This window comes from Alligator sinensis, unplaced genomic scaffold (genome assembly GCF_000455745.1).
Source record: "Alligator sinensis unplaced genomic scaffold, ASM45574v1 scaffold857_1, whole genome shotgun sequence".
Lineage (NCBI taxonomy): Eukaryota > Metazoa > Chordata > Crocodylia > Alligatoridae > Alligator > Alligator sinensis.
In genome coordinates, this window is record NW_005842439.1 from 92,371 (window position 1) to 97,758 (window position 5,388).

Below are 5,388 nucleotides of genomic sequence, written 5' to 3' on the forward strand. Positions count from 1 at the left end.
TTCACCTGAATTTTCTACGCAGAAAATTCAGGATCATGAGAACATCCCCTGGTGCACATCTACACATGCACCCCCACCTGAGAGCAAACTGACCCTGACAGAAGCAGCCTAGTCCAGGCCTGCTCCTGCCTTGCTCTGCCTCCCCTGCAGCAGCAGCCAGGGGGAGCTCCAGGCTCCCTTGGTGCCATCCTGGGCTGGCAGGGGGCACTGGGCTTAGCCCTGAGCTCTGGGGGGCAGGAGGGAACTGTCTCATCTTGGCAGACAGCTCCATCTAGCCAGCTGGGTGGAGATCGGACTGGCCCCAAGGTGGGCAGGAGGAGCTGTCCCAGTTGGGCGGGCAGCTGCCTCCTGACAATTTGGAGATCAGGGTGAGTCCCAATCTCCACAGGTCAGGGAGACACTATTCCAGCAGCCAGATGGGTGCCAAACTCCACGTGGCAGGCAGGCAGTGTCCCATCAAGCCAGGACAGCTCTCCCTACCCCATGGTCCCCTGCTGCCTAAACTGACTGGGAGCACTTCCTCCCAGTAAACGTCTACATGTGTGGTAGGGTGCATTACTTAATACAGGTACTAGAAAATGGTGCATTAGATTAATGCATGGTAATTGCAGTAGATTATGTTTTACTGCATATTAGATTAGTTTAATGTGCAGTAAAGTATCTCATGTAGATGCACCGGGTGAGGGACTAATTCTACTGATGGCAGCAGACATTTACTATGGGTAAAAATGGAGTTTGGGTTTATCCCAGGTCTGATTGTCCTGGGCTTTGACTCCCATCAAAAAAAGCAGGGGATAATCATTTACATGTGCCACTTGAATGGGAATTAACCTGAATTAGCTGCAGCTGTCCTGGGGAAAAGGTATTATCTCAGATACTTCACAGGTACTTAAAGCGGGACAATGGGTTTACACCTCTGTAGGATCACAGGATAAAAAGCTTTGTCCCTAGAGAAATCTGATGTCTGTTTTTACCCTGTGTGTTTATTCTTTTTTTCCTGAGGAAGGAACCTGTCTCAGTTCCCAGCAGCTTCATCTCAGTAAAACACAACTCCACTCTAGGCTAGTGTCTGTTGGAGAGCTATAGGCTTGGGGATGGCCTCTGTGCTTCTCTCTCTAGGAAGCCCTAGGGCACTTATAAACATGATGTCACTAATGTACACATGATGAAAATGTCACTTGGTGTGGCTTAATGGTGTCACAGTGTACCATGCAAGACTTTAAGGGTTTTAAATGAGTTTTCATTGTTGCAAACTAAACTACAACCAGATGTAGTTTAGTTTACAACTTTGCAAATTCCAAAAATGCAGCTGCCAGCTCCTCCCCCAGCCATGGGAGAGGTGGACAGGCTGTGCAGAAAAAATGGATCAGGCCCCTTTCCACTTCTGCATTTAGCAGGCAGCCGCTGAAGGCAGAGGCAGCGAGGGGCCTGATCCTTTATATTTTTTTTTGGTGAAGCCTGCCCGTCTCTCCCGTGGCTGGGATGTGCACTGCAGGGGATGCCAGTCCTTCTCTCCACAGTGGTGGCACCCGCTGGGGCCGCCCGGGTGGGCTGCTAGTGGGCTGGGTGCTGCCCTAGTTTAGAGGCAGCACCCAGCCAGATCCAATTTTTCCCTGAGCCTGCCGGGGCTTCCAGCACCCCTTGCACTATCCCTACTGCCTTCCTGCCACCTGGGACCACCCAAGAATGGGCTGGCTTGCCCCTGGGCAGTGTGGGGAGGTGGCAGGAGGGTGACTGGGTGAGCTGGCACCCAGAGAAGGTGGCAGGGACAGTGCATGGGGCGGGCTCAGTGGGATTCCAGCACCCCGTGCACCATCTCTGCCACCTTCTGCGGATGCCAGCACACCCAACTGCCCTGATGCCACCTCCTCATGCTGCCCCAAGGGAAAGCAAGCTCATTCTTGGGTGGTCCCAGCTGGCAGAAAGGTGGTGGGGACAGTGCATGGGGTGCTGGAAGCCCTGTTCCATAGTTGGTAGGGTCGGAAGAGACCTTGACAGATCATCAAGTCCGATCCCCCTGCCATGGCAGGAAAGAGCACTGGGGTCAAACGACCCCAGCAAGGTGTTCATCTAGCCTCCAAAAATGGTACCTCAAGGTGCTGCTAGGATTTGAACCCAGGATCTCCTGTTTACTAGACAGGGGCTTTAACCAGCTAAGCCACAGCACCTCTGCAGAAGATTTGCTTCTTGTTAGCTCACTCACCCCAGATGACCCCAGCTGAGACTTGAATTCAGATCTTCTGTGTGGAAGGCAGAAATGCTGCTACATAGCCACCACTAGTAGCACTGTTGGGATCAGGAAAGAGTTGGATCCAGCTGGGTGCTGCCTCCAAGCTGTGGCAGCACCCAACCCGATAGCAGCCCACCCAGGTGGCCCTGGGAGAGTGCTGCTACCATGGAGGGAAGGACTGGAGCCTCCCACAGCTCAGGGGTTGCTCGGCCCACTGGCAGCTCACCCCCCAGCCATGGGCAGGCTCCAGCTCCAAAAAAAAAAAAATTAAAGGATCGAGCCCCTTGCCATAATGTGATGGAAAAATTTAAATAGTGTATACTTCAGGGTTTTATTGCATGCCCCACCCTTTAAATTTGGGAGGCACATAGAATAAAACCTTGGGGCTTAAACCCCCATCATGTGTACAAGTGCCCTAAGAGCCCCCATATCTATCTCATTGCTCACTCCACTTGATGCCATGGCAATTCTGCCAAAGATATCTCAATGCTAAATCTGGTTCCCAAGAGACGGGGGTCCACCCTGCTTCGTTCCATAGCTGATATTTTCAATGGAGATCCCATGAGGAAGGAACTTCTCATCCTCCATTTCAAATAGTCCCTGTAGGACACAACCTAGGCTCAACGGCAGGCAGCAGTATGGCTGCACCTGTTTCCTCAACACCCAGTGAGGGAAAGCGGGGGTGTGATGGGGGGAGAGGAGGGACAGTTGTCTGCAGAGCCATTGATCTAACATCTTCCAGTTGCACAAAATTCATGGAAAATTAGGTTAGTGAATATGTCAGAAGGATATCCCCTCCTGGAGACTCTTCTGGGAGGCCCTACTGTTACCACATGCGTAATATCCAAGGCGGTAGGTGTGAGATAGCTGGTGACAAGGAGAGCAGAGCACTGCTGAGTGGTCTGGCCTGCTGCACAGAGCCCCGGAGACCACCCAAAATATGTCTGATTGACTTCCTCTGGGAGGTAGGTAGCCGTGTCAGTCTGAAGTCAGGCAGAAGGCAGGGTAGATTTACACATAGCTTCTGATGATTTGCACGTAGCATCTCTTCATAACATCTGACAAAGTAAGCTTACCAAAGCTTATGCATCTCTGATTCAATAAAAGGTGTAAAACTACCCCGCCTTCTGCCTGACTGCCCCTGTAACACAGGTTTGTTTGAGCTTGAAATTCTCCTTATTCCACCTACCTCCTACTGACAAATTATTACTCATTCATTTTCCAGACTTTCCGAAACAGAGCTTCCAGGCCAATGCAGTATATTCAGGGAGTGACAAATAGGTAACATCGAGGAAACCTGGAAGCATCACACCATTCTTATCATAGTTAATCTTCAGAGCCAGTTAATCATACAGTACTTCCAGTTATTAAGGTACTTTTTAATTTAGAGTGACTGTGTGTGGTAATTAGCCTTAACCGGGTCATTGATCTTAGGGGAATATACACTCCAAGTACTTCCATCCATCTTGCCAACTTCTGGAAGGGAGAATCTTTAGCCTACTATCTCCCTTTCTATCTTTGGTCATGGTAGAATCAGATCTGGTTAATCCTAGCACAGCTTCTGAGAGGAGCTTGTGCAATGAATCTGCCATTGGAATAAGAGAGCATTTTCCCATTTGTGGCTTGATTCTTCTTTTATGGACGTTGGTGAAAATACACCGACTCTGTGAAAGGAAGATGCATCAGCTACATCCACATTGCTGCTCCCTTTATGTCAGCGTTTGATCCATGATTATACCAGATATCTGCCGAGGTTTTCAATAAGAGGTTTTCTCCTTCTCAGCTTCCTTTTGTCCTTTCAGACAAGACATAATCCCGTGTCCCAACTTGCTGCTATGGTCACAAATTACATGCTCTAACCTTGAGCAAACTGGATGACTGGGAAGTAAAAAATGCAGCGAGGGTGAATGTATTCATACACATGTTTGAAGGGATATGTTTGTTGAAACAAAGTAGTTCTCACATATGAAGGTATAACTTTGCACCAAACAGTTGTGTGTACAGGTTTTACGAATGCATGAGTAAATCAGAACCTGGCTGCTTTGTAAGTGCCCAATTCACTGATTAAAGCTATGTTCCCACCACATCCCCTACACATCAGTGGGCACTTGTTCTTGGGCACACTCTGTGCACCCCTGCAGCTCAGATGCACCAAGTGAACCTGCTCTGGGGGTATGCCCAAACTCATTGGCTACTCTCAAGATTTGTTTCCAGTATACTTGAATGGCTGTGAAGGTCATTCTACAGTGGTTTAACTACTGCACTTCCAGATTTGGCCTCTGTGAGTTGGTGGTTGGGATGACCCTGCGAGTTGGTGGTGGCTGCGTGCTCAAGAGTAAGCACCCAATCAGTGTTGGAGGACCCAATAGGCTTCATCAATGAGTTAGTTATTTCCACACACAATCTCTCAGGTCAGACATGTAACATCAGTGCTGTTGTTATCCATAGGTTTGATTCACAATAGCCGTTTGGTTCCATATGCTTCCCCAAGCATCAGAGGCAGAGGCCCACTCAGTTTTAAGTCTGAAAAGGCTCTTTATTTACTTGGGCAGACACAGTTCTTTGGGTAAATGTGAAACCTTTTATTAGATCTACTAAATCCCCTAAAGGTAAGCGTGTTTTGTCTTCTAGGTTGGTGGATCTCTTCCGGTGGGCTTTAAACTAGGCTTATTGGGGGAAGGGGATGGCATGGGCGGAGGAAGCCTCAGACAAGCAAGCCAAGCATCGCCTGCAGGAGCAGCCCAGCCTAAACCGATGACAAGCGAAACAGGTAATCAGGTAAGTGACATGGGCCTGGGTACCACTGGGATTAGGGGGGCGGTCCATTCATCTTCAGGAGGCCTCAAATGCCTCTATACTAATGCTCGCAGTATGGGGGACAAGTAGGAGGAACTAGTCCTCCTGCTAGCCAGCACCATCCCAGATATAGTTTGGCTCACCGAAATGTGGTGGGACCCAACACATGACTGGGCAGTGAATATCAAGGGCTACAGGCTCTACAGGAAAGGTAGGACAGGTAGGACGGGTGGGGGTGTGGTGCTGTATGTCAAGGAGCAACACACATCCACAGTTTCATAGTTTCTAGGGGTCGGAAGGGACCTGGGCAGATCATCTACTCCGACCCCCTGCCATGGCAGGAAAGAGTACTGGGGGTCAAA

General features: G+C 49.6%; 1 non-coding gene across 1 annotated transcript; it reads right to left on the minus strand.

The window, feature by feature from the left end:
* Positions 1-2,094: 2,094 nt before the first annotated feature.
* Positions 2,095-2,168, minus strand: TRNAT-AGU. The gene has a single exon. It is a non-coding gene; the product is annotated as a tRNA-Thr (tRNA).
* Positions 2,169-5,388: the final 3,220 nt, after the last annotated feature.